Source organism: Panthera uncia, chromosome B4 (genome assembly GCF_023721935.1).
Source record: "Panthera uncia isolate 11264 chromosome B4, Puncia_PCG_1.0, whole genome shotgun sequence".
Lineage (NCBI taxonomy): Eukaryota > Metazoa > Chordata > Mammalia > Carnivora > Felidae > Panthera > Panthera uncia.
The window spans coordinates 100,637,155-100,650,089 of record NC_064809.1 but is presented as its reverse complement, the minus strand read 5'-3'; positions in this window follow the sequence as shown (position 1 = coordinate 100,650,089).

Here is a 12,935-nt window from a genome sequence, read left to right as displayed (position 1 = left end):
ACCTTCCAACTAGCCCCTTATTGTAGACGGCCTTAGACTCTGGTTGTTGATATTATACTGTTTAGCTCTTTGTTATATACTTTTTGATAATTAATAAAACCATCATCATCATCATCATCACCATCATCATATCAGCTCTTAGTGATTGAGGTCCCACTGTGTGACAGACAGAGTACTGAGAGCTTTACAACTATTATCCCTTTTGTGGATGACCCATACCCCAATTCGATGACAAGTTCCTTTATAGTCAGGAACCTCATCATTTTTTACTGTGTAATATCGTCTAGCAGAGAGACAGGTCCATAAACCTTGCTGAAAAAATGTAATTTTGCTATTTTTGCTCTCATCACACACTTCCTTAGATAACTATTTTGGAAAGCGATTTAATCTAAGTAAATTTTAAGTTATGGTTAATGATTAAATCATAATTATCATATTTCTTATCTCTGTCATGTTTGAGCACTTATGATTTCTCTCACTGGCTGTATTTGGTGCCACATATGTGTGTGTGTGTGTGTGTGTGTGTGTGTGTGTGTGTGTATGATATATATATCATACATATATATCATTGAAATGGTTAAAACACCCTATAGAAACCTAATACAAAAAAGTTTAAGTAACTTTACAAAGTCATTGGTCCTAAGGGATGGAATTGGATCGAATGCAGAAGTTCTTACCCATTTCAAGTATTTTCCCTCTTAAAATAAGAATGTTTCTAAATTCCCCATAAGACAGAAGTTATAATAATAACTAAAACAAGTGTTTAGTCTGAGCCAAGTGCCGTCTAAGTAACTTGCATTCATCAATTTATTTAATCCTCATAGCAATTTTATAAATTCAATGGTATCTGCCTTTTACAAGAAAGACACTGACCTCTAGAGAAGTGAAATAACTTGCCATATGTCACCTAGCTAGAGAATAAATAGCAAAGCCAGGATTTAAATTCAAAGTGTTCTTCCTCCAGAACCTCAGCTCTTAGCCATTGCACAATATTGCTTTCAACCCGTGGGTATATTTTCTTAGACTGTTACTATATAATGACAAAAGGAAACTCTAAATTTATTAAAGATATAATTAGATTTATAATTTCTTATCATAAAATCAACCATATATTTTGAAAAATAGGCATAGGTGAATGTGAGAGATACGTTGTTTATTCTATGGGCATGTGACCAAACACAGTCTTGGTTTCTCCACCACAGGCTGACATGTGCTTCAAACTGATTAGAACCTGACAGAGGAGCTAACCATGCGACTGCATGATTCTGGGGTCAGACAGACCCAGGCTTGACTCTCAACTCCACCATTTATTAGGTATGGGATGTTAAACAACTGAATTACCTTCTGGGGTGTCATTTTTCCACCTTTCTCCTCAAAACTACTATAATACTATCCAGCTCACAGACTTGCTGTGAGAAAGAAGATAAAATATTTGAAGAACCCACCATAACAAATAATAGGTAATCAATAAATGTAGGTTCCTTACCTCCAGGGAACTCTTAATCCTCTTCTGCTAAAATAGGGCACCTGGAAATCAAGGGCTGCTCAAATCAGAAAAGAGCTCACCCTTTGATTCCTGAGATTTTGACTGCTAGCCACTGTCATAGCCACATTTTCACAGGAATAGTTTCTCTCCAAGCATAGTAGACCCCCCTCCCCTGCATTCACCATTTTGCTTTCCCTTCATTTCAGGTGGTCAACTTCAGTCAGGAAACAGATGGTCGTCAATATGTCAGACAATATGTCAGAATAATATGTCAGGTCTGACAATATGTCAGAAGGTCAATAATAGCCAAACAGTACATGATAATATCCATGTCATTTACCTCACTTCATCTCAGCATGTAGGCATTTTATCAACTCGCATCATCACAAGAAGAAGGTTGACTACATACAGTACAATAAGACATTTGAGAGAGAAGCCATATTCACATAACTTTTATTATAGGATATTGTTATAATCTATTTTATTAGTAGTTGTTGTTGTCAATCTCTTACTGTGCCTAATTTATAAATTAAACCATCATGGGTATGTATTATAGGAAATAACATAATATATATGGGGTTCAGTACTATCTGGAGTCTCAGGCACCCACTGGGGGTCTTGGAATCTATCCCCCATAGACAAGTGGGAGAAATACTGTATTCTAAAATTTATTGTGATGGTGGTGGCACAACACTGTGAATATATTAAAAATCATTGAATGTTATACTTTGAAAGCCAATAGTACATGCGTTTTATGTTGTGTGACGATAGGTCAACAGAGTTGTTTAATTAATGTCAAATGATAATTAATTATTAATCAAGGCCTTACATTTCTAAATCAATAAGTGGTTTTTTAAATCTTCTGTTTGTATTAAAGTGAGTTGAAGATAAATAAATAGAGATAACAGCACTTGTCTGTGAAGGGTACAATAGATGGGGTCACAACGGAAGGGTATGAAGAGTCATATGCCTCTTTAGAATTTTACTACAAGAGAGGACATTTACAGCAAAAGAAAGCTCTGTTCAAACAGGTCCTCAGTGTTAAAACATACCTAGGGTAATGAGTAACAACTGTATAAAATCTTCAATTTTCCTAAGATTTCCTATTTTTTAAAACTCATATTCATCCTTTTATCTTTTCTAGCATTACAAAGTATACTATGAACTCATAACTGTTGAGAATTACTAGACTAGTCTTGTCATGTCATGATACCCCTGAGAGATACTGCATTTCTAACCCTGAATCCCATCCAGGACCGTATCAATCTCCAAGGCCAAGTCGAAGACTCTGGAACCCCAAGTGCCACCAACTCTGGATTTCCCAGTCCTGGTCTCCAGCTATCTACTCAGATAACAGGACTCAAATTCATCTTTTTTGCTGCTGCCAATTATTTACCTGACCTATGACCCAAACTATAGCTTCTTCTTCAACATTGCATTTTGTTCTCCAGAATGAAATTCCTCTGTCGACAGCAATTGCTAGGGCAATTCTTCCGGCCCAGGAGCAGGTATAATTGCTTATCCAACCCCCACCACAATCTCCATCCCATCTTAAATAAATAATAATTCCAAGAAGAATGATTAGTTCTTCTAATATGGTCACCAAGTTCTAAGTACATAGGAATGACATTCCTTTGCTCACTAGTTAAGCTCCAAAATTCTCAGCTATCTTGGACTGTTTTTATTGCTCACAGTCAATCAGTGAGTTAATGACTGTGGCAGTTATTTCTTCCGTTTGGCAGTACTCAGATCTCTTCTACTACCAGTCACATAGAATAATTGCATTTCTCTATCCTATGAAGTGAGGCAAGACCATGTTATTTCCTTAAGTCCATAAAATGGTAGCAATAGTTACCTTGTAATAGAATGATTTAATTGATAGTGCTTGACTTTCTAGCTCATTCTTCTCCTGTCACAGTGATCATAAAAGTACTTGTTGATATAGATGAGTCATAAAATCAAAGAATCTCATAATGCTAAGCCAATGCATGTAGGACAACTACCCCAAAGAGTCACCTAAATTTGCAAAGTGCCTAAACAAGAAATACATCTATGTTGTATCAGGCACCTGAGACTTCAGGTTTCCTTGCTAATGAAGCATAACTTGGCTTATCCTAACTGATATAGTCACCAAATTCTAACTGAATATATGCAAGTATATTTATTATATATGTCAGTGATGATGAAAAACTAGAAACAATTCCAATATCATCAACAAAGAATTGGTTAAACAAATTATGGTACAATGGAATAGTGTGCAGTCACTGGGAGGAAACACATAATAACATCAAAAGATGTCCAAGCACTTCTCTAAAGAAGACATCCGGATGGCCAACAGACACATGAAAAGATGCTCAACGTCACTCCTCATCATGGAATTACAAATCAAAACCACTCTGAGATACCACCTCAAGCCAGTCAGAGTGGCTAAAATGAACAAATCAGGAGACTATAGATGCTGGCGAGGATGTGGAGAAACGGGAACCTTCTTGCATTGTTGGTGGGAATGCAAACTGGTGCAGCCACTCTGAAAAACAGTGTGGAGGTTCCTCAAAAAATTAAAAATAGATCTACCCTATGACCCAGCAATATCACTGCTAGGAATTTACCCAAGGGATACAGGAATGATGATGCATAGAGGCACTTGTACCCCAATGCTTATAGCAGCACTCTCAACAATGCCAAATTATGGAAAGAGCCTAAATGCCCATCAAGTGACGAATGGATGAAGAAGATATGGTTTATATACAGAATGGAACACTACTTGAAAATGAGAAAGAATGAAATGTGGCCTTTTGCAGCAACATGGATAGAACTGGAGGGTATTATGCTAAGAGAAATAAGTCAGGCACAGAAAGACAGATACCATGTTTTCATTCATATGTGGATCCTGAGAAACTTAACAGAAGACCAGGAGGGAGGGAAAGGGGGGGAAATAAAGTTACAGAGAGGGAGGGAGGCAAACCATAAGAGACTCTTAAGTACTGAGAACAAACTGAGGGTTGATGGGGGGTGTAGGACAGGGGAAAGTGGGTGGTGGGCATTGAGGAGGGCACCTGTTGGGATGAGCACTGAGTGTTGTATGGAAACCAATTTGATAATAAATTATATATAATATTTAAAAAATTAAATAAATAAATAAATAAATAAAAGGTGTCCAAGATATACTCTTAAAATGAAAAAAAGTCAGTCACAAAGCATCATATATAATGTAAAAATTTTTATGAAAAGAAAATATATGTACATGTATACATATAAATAAAATCTGTATATGTAACATGGATGTAGGCTATATTCTATTCATGCTACTATATGCGAAGATAGATCTGTAAGAATATTTTACAAGGTAAATAGAATTATAGGACATTTTTGCTCTTTAGTTAAACACTTCTGCATTGTTGGAATTTTTTTTTGAGGATCACAGTTTACTTTTAAAAACACAAAACATATATAAGTTTTTAAGTAAGCTGTATGCCCAGCACAGGGCTTGAACTCACAACCCTGAAATCAAGAGTTGCATATTCTACTGACTGAGCTAACCAAGGGCCCTATAATGTTTTTAATATAATATTCATGTTTGCCCACCTTTCTATTATCTCACCACCTTCAAGAGGTAACACATCTCCCATAGGTTTAAAAAAAAAAAAACCCCAGGGGGACCAGGGTGGCTCAGTCTGTTGAGGGTCCCACTTCAGCTCAGGTCATGATCTCACAGTTCCTGGGTTCAAGCCCCATGTCAGACTCTGTGCTGATAGCTTGGAGCCTGGAGCCTGCTTCAGATTGTGTCTCCCTCTCTCTCTCTGCCCCTCCCCAACTTGCACTCTGCACTCTCTCTCTCTCTCTCTAAAGTAAATAAACATTAACAAAAATTTTTTTTTAAAAATCTAGGTAAGAATATAGTGTTTTGGTTTGTTTTTTTTTTCATTCCATTTGTTTAAAAATACCTATTCACCAGCAGAACAGACACAAAGTTCTACTTGTTTATTTCCATGCCTGAATTCTATGAGACAATTCAAAATTACTTTGATACATTATACTTAATGCTTTCAATGCCACCTTATTTAGTTGTTGTGTTGGTCTTCTCGAGAATTCTTCTTTGCTAGACTACATGAAATATATGCATTCCTGTTTGCTTTTGGCATCCAACATTGCAATGCTTCTGGTTAATGTTTTAATTAGGCATCACTTCAAGCAAGGGAGGAATTCACTACACAGCAGATAGTTCATTGTGTCCAAAGAATGTTTAAAAATGTAAATTTTTAACAAAATACTAGAATAGATTTTTTAAAGGATAATTGACTCATTTAATTCTCTGTATCACGTTGATTTGCCACGTTTATGCAGTTCTCTTTTATTAAGAATTAGTATTCTCAATTACTGTCAATTTAGCAAATAGCAGAAATAAATTTCACTTTAAGTACTTCATTGGCAATGGTGTTTTCAGTATTTCAATATAAAAATAACAGGTAAGGGCCTTATTTAAGCTACTAACCATGTAATAAATGCAAATTGAGAAGGGGATCCTTAATGGGACAGAAAAATTTGTTTACTTGTCCATATCGGTCTAACCAGTGAAGTATTTGGTGATGTTTCTCAACCTACAGTCCCAAGAACAGGCTCTACAGTCAAACTGCCTGATTCAAATTTCAGCTCTGCTACTCACTGACCACATGACCTCAGGCGAACTACTTCATTTCTTTATCTGCAAAATGGGGGTAATAAGAGTACCTAATCACAGGGTTATGGTGGCAGCTTAAATGAGAAAATCCAGACAGAGCAGTTAGCATGGCACCTATCATTTGGCAACAACTCGATAATTGTTACCTGCTGCTAATTAGTATAGTTTATAATGACATTGATATTGATATTGCTGATGCTTTGTTTTGTTATATGTTGATTTTTTTTCCCATTGGAATATATCTCTTGGTGGTAGTGTCCATCTAGCAAGAAACTAACAATATGAGTAAAAATCCCAATTTTCTTACCCAAGTTTTATTTTTTGGTTTGTTTGACTTAGACAAATAAAGTTTACAGTGACCCTAATAGAAAAATCAAGACTTGAGTATCTGGCTAATTGTTTAGAGACAGTGCTAAAGATTCATTTTACTTAGAAAAGTTGACTTTACTTTTGGTTTATTAAAGAAATGCAGTAACAGGGATCAAAATTTAACGAGACAATAAGAACTTTAATAAGTCTTTAAAATTCTTAAGAATTATGGCACCTGTGATGATCCTGATATACCCAACATCTTTTAAAACTTACTGTAATATTGTATTTGTAAATTCGTGGCCATTTAGAAAATTACATCAGCTCTAAAATGTCCATAATCAGCAGCAATCTTTCCAGGAAATCCACTTTATTCATATTTTTTCCTTCAAAGTGTGCATTCTTTTTCTGTTCCATCACACCTTAATGACTAGCAGACATGTTTTCATAAATTTTAACAAAATGAGTTTAAAGGACATTATAGTCTCTGAAGGGAAAATTCTGTAAATCATTGTCTCAAACTGATCCTTGCGAGTCTTCTCATTAGTTAATGAGAAAAGAACAGCCATGGACTGAATACCTAAATGATGACTCCGTACCAAGTGAAGACCAGTGATATCATGGCATGCTGTACAAAGATTTCTTTATAGTCCAACTTGTAAACATGGTGACAAAATTAATGACAAAATATGTCATATTATAGACATAGAAAGCTCCAAAGAGCCTGCCCTTTAATGGTCAGTATTCACATAACAACTAACAATTTGTTTCCAGCAAAACCTCCTCCATCACATTAAATTAATGTCGCTAATTTATATTTTACTGGTTTTGTAGTTTGTACATGTGTGTTAGTTTTTTTGGTCGTGTAAGAACCATAAGCATTGGGAATTTGTTTATTTGTTTGCTTATTTATGTATTTATATATTTATGTATTTATGTATGTATGTATGTATGTATTTTAGCATTGGGAATTTAAACCTAGTTTAATATTTATACGCCTTTAAATTAAAAAATAAATTTTCAACACTAAAAAACACTGAATTTGAATTTTTTAATCGATATTTGAGGATTTTTAAAAGACTAGTAGTGGGGATCCTGGGTGGTTCAGTTAGTTAAGCATCTGACTCTTCATCTTAGCTGAGGTCTTGGTCTGACGGTTTGTGAGTCTGAGCCCTACTTCAGGCTCTGGGCTGACAGCACAGAGCCTACTTGGGATTCTCTCTCCCTCTCTCTGATCACCCCCCCACCCAGCTCACTCTTCCTCTGTCTCTCTCTCAAAATAAATAAACTTTTTAAAAAAATTCTAGTAGTTAATTTGTCTTAAAGAAAATGAAAATATAAGTTCCATTAATTCTAACATTTTCTTCCTGATGTTTTAGTTGAATCTAATATTAAAATACACATAAGATGGGGCACCTGGGTGGTTCAGTTGGTTAAAAGTCTGACTTCAGCTCAGATCATGATCTCGCGGTTTGTGAGTTCGAGCCCCACGTCGGGCTTTGTGCTGACAGCTCAGAGCCTGGAGCCTGCTTCGATTCTGTGTCTCCCACTCCCATTCTGTGTCTGACCTGCCCCCACTCATGCTTTGTGTGTGTGTGTGTGTCTCTCTCTCTCTCAAAAATAAATAAACATTAAAAAAATTACGCATTCATAGTACATATACCACCAAGTTGAGGGTTGAACATGCATTTGTACATTATTAGCCATGGTGAAAACTAGTAAGTGAAGCAAATGGGAAGAATGTCTGCTTTCCTCTTTCTTTTCTTTTCTTTTTTTTTAAATCTTTTTTAACCTTTATTTATTTTTGAGACAGAGCATAAACGGGGAGGGTCAGAGAGAGGGAGACACAGAATATGAAACAGGCTCCAAGCTCTGAGCTGTCAGCACAGAGCCTGACATGGGGCTCGAACTCACGGATTGCGAGATCATGACCTGAGCCGAAGTCAGACGTTTAACCGACTGAGCCACCCAGGTGCCCCTGCTTTCCTCTTTCTTTAGAGATGTAATTACAGCAGAAATTTGTCAAGTAGAATGTCTCTAGAAATTACAATTATTTAAACAAATTTAACTTTTGAAAGTGTTCCTCCCATCATTTAAACATAAGTGATCATAACCATAGTTATATATTTGTCTTGTTTAGAATAAACCTTGTTTATACTTTTTAAAATGTATAAAATTTTGAATGCGATCCAAAAGGCTACAGTTTCACAAAACTGATGGCCTGTTTTCTTAGCCTAAAATATTATTGGCCACACCTAATATAGCATATCTAATGCTCAATAATTAAAAGTTTTTCATAAGTTTATTTTTATTTATTTTGAGAGAGAGAGAGAGCGCACACGGTGGAGAAACAGGGAGAGAGGGAGACAGAATCCCAAGCAGAATCCCAAGCAGACCCCAGTGCGGGGCTCAAACTCACAAACTGTGAGATCATTACCTGAGCTAAAGTCAAGAGTTGGATGCCCAACCAACTGAGCCACCCAGGCACTCCAAGAATTAAAAGCTTTGACCACAACAGTTTTATAAGAAATTTAATACAGAGACTCTTTATTTTAATGCTGAGGTCTCATCTTTTATTTTTTAATTTTTTTAATGTTTTTATTTATTTTTGAGGAAGAGAGAACGTGAGTGGGGGAGGGGCAGAGAGAGAGGGAGACACAGAATCTGAAGTAGGCTCGTCTCTGAGCTGTCAGCACAGAGCCCAATGTGGGGCTCAAACTCACGGACTATGAGACCATGACCTGAACTGAAGTCGGACGTTTAACTGACTGAGCCACCCAGGCGCCCCTCACCTTTTTACCTTTAGTAAGAATGACTTCCTAAAGTCATTACTACATCTTACTAAAATATTTGAGTATTATGAGTGAAGAACAACAAAGCATCACCGTGTTTTTAGAAATATTTGTGTGAATATGTATATATATATATGTACATATATATCAATGCAGTATGTTCCTTCTCAAAAAGAGACGAATTAACAAAAATTTTACATTAATAATGTTTCTGATATTCAAAGTAATTTGTAATAGCTATGCATTCACAAAATTTCCCAAAGATTGAATAATCGTTAATTTTTAATTCCAGCAAATCACAGAATACCTTCCTTTCTTCTGGCTGTGACAAATTTACAACAAAGTGACATTTTATCATGGGTTTCTTTTTTTATTCCTTCCTTTTTTTTTTTGCTAGTAACTGTAATCACAATTAAAAAACATATCAATAAAATTGTTGTAACAGCATCTTTAAAGATGTTTTTAAATGTTTATTTATTTATTTTGAGAGAGAAAGAGAGTGAGCACAAGTGAGGGAGGGGCAGAGAGAGAGGGAGAGAAAGGATCCCAAGCAGGCTCTGCACAGGGCCCAAATTGGGGCTTGATCCTATGAACTGTGAAATCATGACCTGAGCCGAGATCAACAATTGGACGCTTGACTGACTGAGCCACCCAGACCCCCCTAAGGATTTTTTAGTCTCATTTCTCCTACCCCTACAACCCTTTCTCAACTTTATTATCACTATAAAAACAAACCGCAAGGCCATTTATGATGCACTTAGAATATTCTGTACCTTTATATATGGTTTTATACCAATTATGTCTAATTTAATCTTGTCTTTTTTTTTAATTTTTTTTAACGTTTATTTATTTTTGAGACAGAGAGAGACAGAGAATGAACGGGGGAGGGGCAGAGAGAGAGAGGGAGACAGAATCGGAAGCAGGCTCCAGGCTCTGAGCTGTCAGCCCAGAGCCCGACACGGGGCTCGAACTCACGGAGTGTGAGATCATGACCTGAGCTGAAGTCAGACGCTTAACCAACTGAGCCACCCAGGCGCCCCTTTAATCTTGTCTTAAGAGCACTCATTACTGCATTCAGCCATTCATCGCAAAGCACCGTTCCAAGTTAGGGAGATCCACAGTGACTATGACACCTTACCTTCCATTCTCACGGTCATGCTCTCTCAATAAAAATAATAATCACCACTTACTGAGCACTTAATTAGACAAACTTCGCAGTGAGGTGTTTTGTTTTGTCTGTTTTGTTTTGTTTTGTTTTGTTTGAGAGAGAAAGAGTGTGTGTGGGAGAGAGGGGCAGAGGGCAGAGGAAGAGAGAAAGAGAATCCCAAGCAGGCCCTATGCTCACCACAGAGCTTGACACAGGGCTCGATCTCATGACCCTGGGGTCGTGACCTGAGCTAAAATCAAGAGTCAAATGTTCAACCAACTGAGCCACCCAGGCACCCCCAGTGAGATGTTTTTAATAGAAATGTCCATTTAATTCTCACAAATCGACCGTGTAGGTAACAGACAATATTGTAGAGTTCCACTCAACTTCTAGCTCTGCCATTTACACATTTACATGTGTTCCTTGGGTGTGAAACTTAACCTCAACTTAACCAGGCCTCAATTTCATTTCTTTCTTGCTTGCTTTTTTTTTTTTTTTGGAAAATTGGGATAATCATAGTATCTTCCCTTTAGCTATAAATTAGGAATCATACTAGTAGCTAGCACAGGATTTCTTGTGAATATTACATTCATTAATGTATATAAAGTAGGTAGAACAATGTCTGAGTCAATAAATATAAGCCATTATAGTTGCTGTTTTATCAGTGAGGAATTTGATGGATTTAAGTTACCTGACATAAATGATACAACAATGGAGAGACTACAGAGGAGCTCAAAAGACTGGCCTGACTCCTTGGATATCCAAGTGAACTTATTTTTGTACCAATACCAAAATCTGCAACGGCTTTTTCCCTCTCAGGAAAATTGTAATATAAAAAAGAAGAAAAAATAACCCTCTGAATGAAACTGAAGAAACTCTTTGAAACAGTTTAGTTTTCTCAAGTACAATAGTGAGGAAGATACTAAAGATTCTCACCTTATTGAAAGGATGAGAGAAAATAAAGACAGAATACTTAGACTTACAACAGAAGTGAATAACCCAGGGATGCCTGGGCGGCTCAGTCAGTTAAGCATCTGACCTTGGCTTAAGTCATGATCTCAGGGTTCATGAGTTCAAGCCCTGTATGGAGCTCTCTGCTGTCAGTGCAGAAGCCCTCTTCAGATCCTCTTTGCCCCTCCCTCCCTCTCTCTCTCTCTCTTTCTCTCTCTCTCTCTCACACTCTCTCAAAATAAATAAACATTAAAAGAAATTCCTTTTATTTGCTGTTTACTCCTTTGAACACAGGTAATATTAGGTACCTGTGACAACATGCAAAATTAAAAAAGCAAAATCATGGGCTAATCAACAGACATGAGTAATTCAATCTACACAAAAACAAAGTCAAAGCTTAACTCTGGCTTTTTGTCACTTTGGCTTATCTTGAGCCAGTATTTTAGCATTTAAAGAAAATGAATCAGTCATATATTAAATCACTTCATAAAATTTCTTACTTCTTATGGTTTGCAGAATCACAGTAAATGTGAATGTTAAGCTTAGTTTTAAAAGGTGAAAAGTGAAAAAAAAAGTTATTTCACTTCTAGAGACATACTTTCCACATTATTCATACAGAAAAATAATTTATGGAACTCTGAATGTTGACCACTAGTGTATTACATCACAATACCTCTATGTTTTTTTAATAAAGTTTATTTATTTATTTTGAGAAAGAGAGCAGGGAAGGGGCAGAGAGAGAGGGAGAGAGAGAGAATCCCAAGCAGGTGCAGAGCCTAAAGCCCAGCTTGAACTCATGAAATGTTTAGTCAGGTCCTCTGCCCATTTTTTAATCAGATTGGTTTTGGGTGTTTTGTTTTTATTTTTGTTTTTGGTGTTAGTTTTATGAGTTCTTTATATATTTTGGATATTAACCCTTTATCAGATATATTATTTGTAAATATCTTCTCCCATTCAGTAGATTGTCTTTTTATTCTGTTGGTAATTTCCTTTGCTGTGCAAAAGCTTTTTATTTTGATGTTGTCCCAATGGTTTATTTTTGCATTTGTTTCCCTTGCCTCAGGAGAATATTTCTAGAAAAATGTTTCTGTAGCTGATGTCAGAGAAATTACTGCCTGTCCTCTCTTCTAGGATTTTTATGGCTTCAGGTCTCACATTTAGGTCTTTAGTCCATTTTGAGTTTATTTGTGTGTATGATGTTAGGAAGTTTCTTTTTTTTTTGCATGTAGCTGTCCAATTTTCCCAGCACCATTTATGGGAAAGTCAGTCTTTTCCCCTATTTTATATTCTTGCCTCCTCTGTCATAGATTAATTGGCCATATATATGTGAGTTTATTTCTGGAATAAAAAGATTATTTCCATTGATCTAGGAGTCTGTTTTTGTTGTTGTTGTTGTTGTTGTTGTTGTTGTTATTGTTCCAGTACCATTCTGTTTTGATTACTATAGCTTTGTAGTATAACTTGAAATCTAGAATTGTGATACCTCCAGCTTTGTTCCTCCTTCTCAGGATTGCTTTAGCGCTTAAGAGTCTTCTGTGGTTCCATACCAATTTTGGTTATTACTTGTTCTAG